Source organism: Acinonyx jubatus, chromosome D2 (assembly GCF_027475565.1).
Source record: "Acinonyx jubatus isolate Ajub_Pintada_27869175 chromosome D2, VMU_Ajub_asm_v1.0, whole genome shotgun sequence".
Taxonomy (NCBI): domain Eukaryota; kingdom Metazoa; phylum Chordata; class Mammalia; order Carnivora; family Felidae; genus Acinonyx; species Acinonyx jubatus.
The window spans coordinates 59,859,760-59,872,736 of NC_069393.1; the positions used below are offsets into that span (position 1 = coordinate 59,859,760).

The 12,977-nt window shown below is 36.3% G+C and overlaps 1 protein-coding gene and 1 pseudogene across 7 annotated transcripts in view; one reads left to right on the forward strand and one right to left on the reverse strand.

Annotated features, from left to right (window-relative positions):
- Positions 1-12,977, reverse strand: part of NT5C2 (5'-nucleotidase, cytosolic II) — a 146,684-nt gene that overhangs the window by 29,608 nt on the left and 104,099 nt on the right. The gene's annotated exons all lie outside the window — the stretch shown is intronic.
- On the forward strand, positions 11,478-12,655 carry LOC106966924 (40S ribosomal protein S3-like; annotated as a pseudogene).

Below are 12,977 nucleotides of genomic sequence, written 5' to 3' on the forward strand. Positions count from 1 at the left end.
TTAATGAAGCAGGTTTTCTTGTGTTTATAAACTGGCTATGAAAACAAACTTCTAAAGAATTCCTAAAATGTCTAAGAAATGACAGTGAAGGGGTACCTGCCTAGCTCAGTCAGTTGAGCATGCAACTCTTGATCTCAGGGTTGTAAGTTCGAGCCTCACGCTCAAATTTTTAAGAGATTACTCAAAAATTAAATCTTAAAAAAAAATAAATGATAGCAATATTGGAATAAGTTTTTCCTAATAAGGTGATTATATGAAGGATATTTGGAAGCATATTTTATTACAGTCTTTTATAAAAAGTAGTCTTTTAAAAAAATGTTTATTATTTAGTTTTGAGAAAGACAGAGTGAGGAGGGGAGGGGCAGAGAGAGAGGGAGACACAGAATCTGAAACAGGATCCAGGCTCTGAGCTGTTAGCACAGAGCCCGATGCGGGGCTCAAACCCACAAACTGCAAGATCATGACCTGAACCAAAGTTGGACACTTAAGCCACCCAGGCACCCCTATAAAAAGTAGTCTTTTGGGGCGCCTGAGTGGCTCAGTGGGTTGAGTGTCTGACTTTTGATCTCAGCATCATGAGTTCAAGCCATGTGGTAGGCTCTGCACTGGGAGTGAAGCCTACTTAAAAAAAAAAAAAAAAGTAGTCTTTTGACCCATTTTATATGTGTTTCATTTTGCAAGTCACCTCAAATCACTTCTGGAGATTTACAGAGAAGTATATTTTATTGCTTTACAGTCAATACTGTACATAAGGAACCCTCCAGTTATGCAAACCCATTCAACCATAGATACCATCAAGTTCAGCTTATTCTGAATGGATCCTTGATACTAATCACTGATTGGACTCTAGTACTAAAGTATCACTTTTCATCTTCACAATTCTTCTTTTTGAGTTGAGTACAAACATAATAGAACTTACTCATCCAAATGAGCCTTATCACTCCCTCAGGCAACAGGGAGGCAAGATATCCTGCATGATATATATATACTGATTAGATTTTTGTTTTGTTTGTGAGTGTTTTCCAATTTATTTTTATTAATAATTTTATGAAGCACAATCCTAGTTTTTTTTTGGAAAGGGATCATTTGTTTTTGGAAGTTTTTCTTCTTTTTATCTATTACCCTAGTTTCTCTGTTCAAACACTCAAGCCCTTATTCTGTTGTTTCAGAAAAAACAAACAAAACCCTATTTAAAAGTTCTTTTAGAAAAAAAAAATCACACCTATTTTTATATTCCTTAAACCTTCAACTGTATACATCTGATCCATTCACAAAGTGATAAATCCCTCAAGAATAAGTCAGAGGATATAAATAAGTTAATAACTTGCAATGACTTAGAGCTGTTCATTCATTCACACAAAACTCTCTTGCATGGAGACAATCTGTTTGAGAGAATGTGGAATAAGGTAATATGTAAGTTCTACATTTTCAAGTTGTAAGAAGGATGCCCTGAGTCCTCTCTCATGACTTTGGACAATGAGAATTTCTCTGGCTTTTCTAAGATAGGTTATCTTCCTTAGTTTGTACCAAAAACTTTTTAAGAAACTTTGACAGTGCTGTCACACTAAGAACTTCAAAAGGTGCATCCAGTTTACACACTAGCCACAGTAGGTTCTAATCAGCTGATGTTCCATTATTAATTTAATTCAGTACCATTACAAGGAGCCTCATCTCTCTTTAAGAAATGCTGAAGCACCACACAAACGCTCACATTGTCATATATCTTATTTTTTTTAATGCTGCCTGGTGCATATATGGTCAAATGATGTTTATAAGGATGCCCAGACCATTCAGGAAGGGAAGGGTCAGTCTTTTCAATAGTGTTGAGAAAACGGGATATCCACATGAGAAAGAATGAAGTTGGATCCTTACTTTATTCCACATATAAAAATTAACTCAAAATGGATCAAAGACCTAAACATAGGGCTAAAACTATAAAACTCTTAAAAGAAAACAGAGGAGAAAATCTTTGTTATACTGATTTTGGCAACAATTTCTTGACATGACAGCAAAATCACAGGCAACAAGAGAAAAAATAGATGGACTGGACTTCATCAAAATTAAAAACTTTTCTGCATCAAAAGACACTATTCAAGACAGTGAAAAGGCAACCCACAGAATGAGAAACAATATTTGCAAATTATATACCTGGTAAGAGATTAATGTCCAAAATATCTGAAGATATTTCATCTACAACTCAACAACAAACCAAACAACCCAGTTAAGAAATGGACAAAGGACTAAGACAAGACATTTCTCCAAATAAGACATACCATATAGATAGCTAATAAACATATGAAAGGTGCTCAACATCACCAGCCATTACGGAAATGTAAATCAAAACCACAATGAAAGGAAATGTCTGAGCAGCTCGGTTGAGCATTGGACTTAAGTGGCTGACTCTGGCTCAGGTTATGATCTCAGGGTCTGTGGGTTTGAGCCCTGCATGGGGATCCCTGCTGTCAGCACAGATACCACTTCAGATCCTCTGACGCTCTCTTTCTCTGCCCCTCCCCACCTCGCACTCTATCAAAAATAAATATTAAAAATATATATTTTTAAGCCATAATGAGATACAACCTCCCACCCATTAAAATGATCATTATCAAAATAACAACAAAAATCTTAAAATAACAAGTGTTGCCAAGGATGTGGACAAACTAGAACCCTCATGCATTGCTGGTGGAATGTAAAATGGTGCAGCCACTGTGGAAAACAATTCAGGACTTTCTCAAAAAGTTAAACATGTAATTACTATAGGATTCACCAGTTCCATTCCAGGGTATCTACCCAGAAGAACTGAGAGCAAAGACTAAAATACATACTTGTATACCAATGCTCCTAGCAGCACTACTCACAAAAGTCAAAAAGGTGGAAGCAACCCAAGTGTCCACTGATGGACGATGGATAAACAAAATGTGGTCTGTACATATAATGGAATATTATTCAGCCTTAACAAGGAATGAAATCTGATATATGCCACAACATAAAAGAAACGTGAAAACATGCTAAGAGACATAACCAAGACCCATGGATGGAATCATATGATTCCATGATATGGAATCATATGATTCCACTTATATGAAACATCTAGAATAGGTAACTTCACAAAAAGTAGATTAGGAGTTACAGGGGCTGAAGTGAAAAGATGATGGGAAGTTACTGCTTAATGAGTTTCTGTTTAGGATAATGAAAAAGTTATGGAAATTGATAATGAGTTGCACGATATTGTAGATTTACTTAATGCCACTAATTATACATTTAAAATAGATAAAATAATAAGTTTTATGTGGATTTCACCACAATAAAAAAAAAAAGGGAGGGAAAAAGGTGCTCTACCTTGTTTGAGATGTCTTTGGTGACAGCATACCAATAATATATAATATATAATACTTCTTACTTTAGATTGTTTCTTCTCCTTTAAATGTCACTAATGACAGGAGCACCTAGGTGGCTCAGTCAGTTAAGCGTCCGACTTCGGCTCAGGTCATGATCTCATGGCTTATGAGTTTGAGCCCCACATCGGGCTCTGTGCTGACAGTTCAGAGCCTGGAGCCTGCTTCAGATTCTGTGTCTCCCTCTCTCTCTGCCCCTTCCCTGTTCACGTTTTGTCCCTCTGTCAAAAATAAATAAGCATTAAAAAAAAATTTTAAATGCCACTAATGCCAGTAAGTTTTGTGAGGATATACAATAGCTGACAGAAACATGACCTGAGTGGCCTGGACTTAAGTCCAAGTAAATACACCACGCAAAAAAAATGTTCATTTAAATGTCAAGTAAGTTGAGTCAATTCCAAAAACAATAAAACAAGATCATTGAGGGCATCTACTATGCATGACAGGATAAGATGACAGATCAAAGGTCCAGAAGTAGTTCTGCCAGTAAGAGGATAATCCTCTAATTTAGCAAAAACTAGTTTGTCTTAATTTCTTCTCTGGTACTTTTAATAGCTTTATTCGATCTTCTCTCTCTGCTTTGGGCTTGTTACTGCAAAATGCTTAGGTTTGAGATAATTGGATTTCATCCCTGGTGGCTAATAACATAGCCTAGAAAGGAGAGGAGGGCAGAAAAATTCAAAAGGAGAGTCTAACATATTTTCAATTCCTCCCAAGATTTAAAAAATGCACAATTTTAGAATTTTAACAATATCTAGAACAAAGTATTTACACAGTACTCTGTGTAAATTTCCTTATGCTTGCTCCTAAAAATTAAAAGAAAAACCGTGTAAAATTATCTGTATTCTAAGGATGAGGATTATATTCAAATGCAAGACAATGACTTCTCATTGAGAGATTAGTAAATAATTTCTGTTCCTGTGATAGCTCGGAGCAGCATTAAGAAACAGAACTGACCTAGGTTTACATTCTAGCTATGAATCTTAAGCCAATTTCCACGTACAATTTCTTTTACCTCTTGACTTGGTGAACTATTTGCAAAATAGAGGCAATAATCCCCACTTCAGTGGGCTGTTGTGAAGAGGCCTACACTGTGCAGGGGCGCCATTCAGCTCACGTCATGGTCTCAGGGTTCGGAGTTTGAGCCCCGCATCAGACGCTGCGTTCAGCGGGGAGCCTGCTTGGGATTCTCTCTTTCTCTCTCTCTCTCTCTCTCTCTCTCTCTCTCTCTCCTCTCTCTCCTCTCTCTGCCCTCCTTGCCCTCCCTGCATGTGTGCTCTCTCAAAATAAATAAATTTAACAAAAAAAGGTACACTGTACATAAAATATATTTTATAGCACATATAGTACATGCTTAATAAATGTTCTCTTCCTCCTGACAATTTCTCAGAAAAATGGGAAGGACTGGACAGTGACCAACATCCATTAGTACTGAAATGGTAACAAAAAATAAGGAACTTATTGTTGGACTTACCAAAATGGCTCAGAACCCTAAAGGTGTCGGAGCTGGAAAAAAATTGTAATGTGCCTCTTTTTGGATATTTGGGCTCAACAGGGGCAATAAAAAGAAAGGAAAAATAAGAAAAAAAACAGCAGACTTCTTGACTGAAAAAGGAAAATCAAAATGATTTAAATGAACCATAGAGGGGTGCCTGGCTGGCTCAGTTGGCAGAGCATGCTACTCTTGGTCTCCGGGTTGTGAATTTGAGCCCACATTGGGTGTGAAGCCCAAACAAAACAAAACAAAACAAAACAAAACAAAACAAAACAAAACAAAACAAAACAAAACATGAACCAATCTAGAAATAATACGTCTTCATAATTGTAAACCAAGAGTCATTCTATATTTGTGAAGGTCATTAAGTAAATATTAAATCCTCCGTGGACACATACACTCTCCCTTGGGGTAAAGACTTCTGAAAATTATACATATATAATTTTGATGTTAATTCCATGAAACTTGTTGCATATTAAGTCTTTCATGCAACTGCAAAGGTCAATTACTTCCTTTCATTAAAAGAGTTTTTATTGTTTCTAAAAAGCAAATAATTTCCATGGTGCTTATTAGAAGCGTATCAGTGATACCTTTGTCATAAAGGAAAAAATTTAAATTTAAATAAAAACCCTTTCTCAGAATCCATTCCTTCACCATGATCCTGCTAAATAACCCTTCACTAAAAACAGTGCTTAATTTCTTTTCTCTGTAAACATAATCTGATGCCAAATACTTTGACATTTTAAATCTATTCAGAAAAAGAACTTCCAACTTTCTATTAAGTTCATGATCATCTGTAATACTTACAAAGAAAATTCAAAAACAAAGGAGTGATTAAATATTCCACTGCTATCTGTCCAACATTTCAGGTTTTTCCACAATATATAGGAATATAAATGAGTTTAAGGTTGATATTCTTCTCCTTATTCCTTAGAGTTTCCTGTATAGCTTGAGACTGGTATATCAATACTTTGGTATCACTGCATTCATCATTTTACATACATCATTATTTCCTTTAAGCCTTATACCAACAGTTTACCCTCCTTCCCCCCACCCTGCCCCCCCCGCAAACACACACACACCTTCTTTTTCTTAAATGACTAAGGTCAATCACACTGCTTTTTCTACAACCTCATAGTCTCTAAGGTTAAGATAAAAATAAGACTAGGCCTAAACTCTGAATGTGTGGGACTTAGCCTTCAAAACAGAAATAGGATTATTCTGACTCGTTTACTCTTCGATCACTTCTTACATCCAAATTATTCTAATTTAATAGCTATTGGCTAACATTTGCTTGTAAAAGAAACCACATTTTGCAGATTAGCAGTCTGTCAGATAGTGAACTACAATCATGAGGACGTAATAGCAGTTACTTTAAGTTACTCACTGAATCAGAAATTAATTTCTCATTTGAAACCTCAGCAATAAATTTCTGGATATAATATTATAAAACTAAGTAATTAGAATACTAAAAGCAATAGAAACCACAGGTCCATTTATGTCTGTTTGCAACCTGAAAAATGAACAAGCAATAAACAACCTAAAAAAAAGTCAATTCTCCCTTTGCTTTCCATTTTTACTATTCTGTCCACTATTAACAAAAATAAATTCAGCAATATAACATTTTTAGCAGTCCTCTATACAAACAAAAACAAGGAAACAGAATTCACAAATAGTATAGCTTTACTCCCTTCATTCTATGGAGGGGAAACAGCTAGTTTAAAAACAACTTTCTTGCTCTTTCATATGTCCAAAGACCTAAATCTTTTTTGGCTTGATTTGTCCTGGGAAATGCAATCATCATTCTGATCCATCTGTCTGAAACATTTCAGCAGAAAAAGGCTAAAAGATTGCTCTCAGATAAAGACCACAAACACAAAATCTGTTGTCTAGAAAGCACCTACATTAGAGCAACTTAATAAAATAGATAACCAAAGCACCCAACAGGTCTGAGGGAAAAAAAGCCTTAAGAGCAGGGAAAAGAAAAACATATATCTGCAGAGGAAGACAAAAATATGCAAAGGACCAGTTTCTGATACACATCATGTGTATTTTTTTTCATGTGCATTTTTAATAAAAAACATAGTCCACCGCTGGTGAATGGTAAAGCTAATATAAAAGACTCAGTATTATTTAGAATCTAAACAATGGCTTTCATTTATGTAACTTTTCTGTACTTGGTATACAAACTGGTTAAAGCATAATTAACGTACATACTCCCAGTAAGAGAAAATGTTAATCTACGGTATTAGATAAGGGGCTAAATACCAATACTGACATTAATTTTATAGGCAGATCTCAAGATTAAAATTAATTTAGGTCCAAGACAATCAGGAAAAATTAGCTTATGTCAACAGGTTAAATTCTTCATTTTGGGAGTTTTAAAAATTTTATATAAAAATGTCAATCTTACATAGAAATTCTATAAATAAACTAATAAAAACATTAAAAATGTATAGCTCGTGGGGTGCCTGGGTAGCTCAGTCGGTTAAGTGTCCGACTTCGGCTCAGGTCATGATCTCACTGTTCGTGAGTTCGAGCCCACGTCAGGCTCTGTGCTGACAGTTCAGAGCCTGGAGCCTGCTTCGGATTCTGTGTCTCCCTCTCTCTCTGACCCTCCCCGCTTCATGCTCTGTCTCTCTCTGTCTCAAAAATGAACATTAAAAATAATAATAAAAATAAATAAAAAATAAAAAAATAAAAATCAACAATTTAAATAAACAAACAAACAAACAAACAAACAAATAAATAAAAATCACCTTTAAATTTAAATCTCCCTCATTCTCATGCATTCACTAAAACTGAAAGCTGGTAAGTTCTCAGCAGGAGAAAAAAGAAATCAGTAAAACTGATAAACCTCTTGCTAGACTGAAGAAAAAAAAAAGACACAAATTACCAGTATCAGGAATGAAAAATACAACAGTACTACAGATCTTACAGACATCAAAAGAATAATAAAAATATAATGAATATTATGCCAATAAATTTAAAACTCAGTGAAATGGACACAAACTATCAAAACTGATTTAAGAAGAAACAGAAACTCTGACTAGCCCTATGTTTAAAAGTTAAATGCATAATTTAAAACATTCCCACAAAAATAACTCCTGGCCCAGACAGTTTTACTATTAATTCTATCAAATACTTAAGGAAAAAATAATGTCAATTCTACCCAAACTTTGAGAAATAGTAAAGGGGAACAATTCCCAAACTCATTTTATGAGGCCAGCATTACGCCAAAACCAAAATTCAAGAGACATTACAAGACAACTATAAACCAATGCTCCTCATGGACAAAACGCAAAAATCCTCAACAAAATAGCAGCAAATCAAATTTGCCAATACATAGAATAGTACTTAACCAAGTGGTATTTACTCCAGGAATGCAAAGTTGGTTTAACATTCAGAAATCATTCAGTGTAATTCATCCTTGGATCTTCTCAACAGAGGCAGAAAAACATTTGATGAAATTTAGCAATCACTCATGTTAAAACTCCCAGAAAACTAAGAATAAAAGGAAACTTTCCAACCAATAAAAAGCATTTACAAAAAACCTACAACTAATATTATACTTAATGGTGAAAAACTGAACATTCTCTCTCCCTAAGATCAAGAATACAGTAAAGAGGTCCATTCTCAACACCTCTATTCAACATAGTACTAAGGTTTTAGTGCAAGAAGGCAAAAAAAAATTTTTAGTAAGATATAAAGATTAGAAAGAAAAGTGATTTGCAGATAATCTGATTATATATGTAGATAACTCTAAGAAGTGTATAAAAGAACTACTAGAACTAATAAGTGAATTTAGAAAGTCACAGGATTCAAAGACAATATACAAAAATGAGCTGCTATTTCTAAATGCCAGCAACAAAATAATAGAAAATGAAATTTCAAATACCATTTACAACTACATAAAAAATAGGAAATACTTAACAGATAAAAATGTATAAGACCTTTATACCAAAAAAGACAAAACATTGCTAAGAGATACTAAAAAAGATTAGGTAAATGGCACAATGTATCATGTTCCTGGACTCGAAGACTCAATGCAGTTAAGATGTCAATTCTCTACAAACTGGTCAAGAAATCATCTTGGGGTGCTGGGTGGCTCAGTTGATTCTGGCTCAGGTCATGATCTCATGATTTGTGAGTTTGGGCCTGACATCAGGCTCTGCACTGAGTGTAGAGCCTGCTTAAGATTCTCTCTTTACCTCTCTCTTCTCTCTGCCCTTCCCCTGCTGCACGGTTTCACTCTCTCAAAAATAAATGCATAAACTTAAAAAAAAAAAGAACTTCTACAACTCAACAAAAAAACAACCTGGGGCACCTGGGTGACTCAGTTGGTTAAGTGTCCGACTCCTGACTTTGGGTCAGGTCATGATCTCACGGTTCATGGGTTCAAGCCCCACAACAGGCTCTGCACTGACAGTGTGGAGCCTGCTTGGGATTCTCCTCCCCCACCCGCCCCTCCCTCGCTGGCATGCACGCTCTCTCTCTCAAAATAAACTTAAAAAAAAAAAAAGATTGCCTTTTTAAAAAAATTTAAAAATAAAAATAAAAGGACAAACAACCCAATTAAAAGATAGGCATCTGAATAGGCACTTCACAAAAGAAATTAAGTAGCCAATAACCACGTGAAGATTTTCAACATCACTATTTATCAGGAAATACAAAGTAAAATCACAGTGATAACACTACACGTTCACCTGAATGGCTAAAATTCAAAGGACGGACAATATCAAACATAAAAAAAGCTTGGAGCAAGCAGAATTCTCATGTTTCCTGGGTGAGACTTTAAAATGGCATGACTACTTTGAAAAACCATTTGTTTGTTTCCTATAAGGTAAACATATAATCTGGCAATTGTACTCCTAGGTATTTACCCAGAGGAAATAAGAATATACACCCACAAAAAGACTTGTAGTATACTACTGTTCGTAGCAGTTTTATTCACAATAGCCCAAAATGAAACGACTCAAAGGTCCATCAACAGATAAATGAATAAACAAATTGTATACAGGTATCCCCTACTTTTTGAAAGTTCAAGTTATGCCACTTAACCTTGACAAACGACCTATATTTGTACCTGTTTTTGCTAACTGAAATAAATCTGAAGAGGATTTTTGCTTTTATGAAAAAAGCGAAAAGCAAAACTGGCATTCAGCATTTGTTTTGCAGCCAGCCCTTGTAGAGGCAGTTCATACCACAAGCACCAAGAGTGGCTCCGTGACACTCCTTCCTTGTGACTTAATATCTTAGCATCAAGCCACCATGACTTTCAATTGTGTCTGTAAGCTACTGTGCTTTAGCTCAATTTATTTTGTGTATTCATTAGCAACATGTGTTTTACAGTATCAGAAAAGCCTAAGAACAGTTATTTTGAGGATCTGGAAATGCCCCCAATTTTCTTCCATATAAATTAAGGGTAACTGTTTCTTCGCTTTATGACATTTCAGCTTACAAATAGTTTCAGAGAACACTCTACTTTCAGATAGCAGGGAAAACCTATGCACATGCAATGGACTACTACTTGGCTTCCTCCTCCAAAAAAAGTAAAGTTTAAAGAGAAACAGGATAATTTTATAATGTTGACGGGTTAAAATCACTAGTAATAAGACTTACTGGTATTATGGTCTGAAAAGAATACACCATTTCTGTAGTATTCTTCACAAATGTGCGTAATACTTCATCATGTGAAAAAACATCAGACAAACCCAAATTGTAGAAGATTCTACAAAAGTATCTAACCAAAAGTGTCAAAGTAATGAAAGACGGGACTGTCACAGAAGACACTAAGGAAAAATGAGAACCAAATGCAATGTGGGATCTTAGACTGGGTTAAAGAATATTAGTGGGAAATTTTGCAAAAACTGAATAAAGGCTATATTTCAATTAGTAGTATTGTACTAACGTTAATTTCTTAGTTCTTATAATTGTACTGTGGTCAACTATATTAAATAAGAGATCACCATCAGAAGAGAATAGAGGCTGGGGCATCTGGGTGGCTCAGTCAGTTGAACATCCAACTTCAGCCTACATCATGATCTCACAGTTCATGGGTTTGAGCCTGATGTTGGGCTTTGTGGTGGCAGTGAAGAGCCTGCCTGCTTTGGATTCTCTGTCTCCCTCTCTCTCTGCCCCTCCCTGCTCGCTTGCTGTCTCAAACAAAACAAAACAAAACAAAACAAACAAAACATTAACAAAAAAAAAAAAGAGAAGGGGTGCCTGGGTGTCTCGGTTGAGCATCTAACTTTGGCTCAGGTCATGATCTCACAGTTCATGGCTTCGAGACTCACATCAGGCTCTGTGCTAACCGCTCAGAGCCTGGAGCCAGCTTCGTTAGGTTTCTGGGTCTCCTTCTCTCTCTCTGGCCCTCTCCTGCTTGCGCTTGCGCTCTCTCTCTCTCTCTCTCGGTCTCTCTCTCAAAAATAAATAAACTTTAAAAAATCTTTTTTACAAGAAGAGAATAGAAGCCAACTATTATTTTTGCAGCTCTTTCATAAGTCTAAAATTATTTCAAAATAAAGTTTTAAAATGTTGAGGGTAAGAAAAAAGGAAGAATGAACTGCTTACTGACAGACAAAAAACATCATTAATGAATCACAAAAACATTATGTTGAGCAAAAGAGGCCAGACACAAGAGTATATACTGTATGACTCCATTTACATGAAATTCTGAAAAGGGCAAAATTAATCTACAATGATGAAAAGCCCTGAGGCAAATGGCAGGGTAGAAGGCAGAACTGACTTCAAAGAGGCAATGAGGGAACTTTTTGGAGTGATGGAAATATCCTTTATCCTAATTGTGGTGGTAGTTACACATGTATACATTTTGTCGAACTAAATATATATACCTAAAATGCATGTGTTTTACCATATGTAACTTACTATTATTTTAAAATTAAAAACATAAGTTCATATTTAAAAGTATTCCACTTGGTCTTTCCTTTCAGCAGTGCGCAGCAGCAAGATGGTGCAAATTTCCAAGAAGAGGAAGTCTATTGCTGATGGCATCTTCAAAGCTGAACTGAATGAGTTTCTCACTTGGGAGCTGGCTGAAGATGGCTACTCTGGGGTTGAGGTCCAAGTTACATCAACCAGGACAAAAAATCATTATCCTGGCCACCAGGACACAGAATGTTCTGGGTGAGAAGGGCTGGCGGATCCGAGAATCGGCTGCTGTGGTTCAGAAAAGATTTGGTTTCCCTGAGGGCAATGTAGAGCATTATGCTGAAAAAGTGGCCGCAAGAGGTCTATGTGCTATTGCCCAGGCAGTCTCTGTATTACAAACTCCTAGGAGGCCTCCTTGTGTGGAGGGACTGCTATGGTGTGCTGCGATTCATCATGGTGAGTGGAACCAAAGGCTGTGAGGTCATGGTGTCTGGGAAGCTCCAAGGACAGTGGGCTAATCCATGAAGTTTGTGGATGGCCTGATGATTCACAGTGGGGACCCTGTCAACTACTACTTTGACACTGGTGTGTGCCCTGTGCTGCTTAGACAAGGTGTGCTGGACATCAAAGTGAAGATCATGCTTCCCTGGGACCCAAGTGGTAAGACTGGCCCTAAGAAGCCCCTGCCAGATCATGTGAGCACTGTGGAACCCAAAGATGAGATCCATCCCACCACCCCCATCTCGGAACAGAAGGGTGGGAAGCCAGAGCTGCCTGCTGTGCTGCAGCCGGCACCCACAACATAACAGGGTCTCCTCTCCTGGGCAGCTGAACCTGGAGTTTGGATTTTGCCCTGTAAAGACCTGTAATAAAATCTTCGAAAAAGAAAAAAAAAGTATTCCACTTGAATAGTGCATATTTTTATACTGGGTAAACAAATACTATGATTTTTTTTTTTTAGTTTTTAATTAATTAATTTTAAGTTTTTATTTTAATCACCCAGTGCTCATCATAACAAGTGCAGTCCCTAATCTCCATCCCCTATTTTACCCGTCCCTTCCTTTATCCTCCTCTCCTCTGGCAACCATCAGTTTGTTCTCTAAAGGTAAAAGTCTGTTTCTTGGTTTGTTTGTCTTTTTTCCTTTGCTCATTTGTTTCTTAAATTCCACATGAGTGAAATCCTATGGTATTTGTCT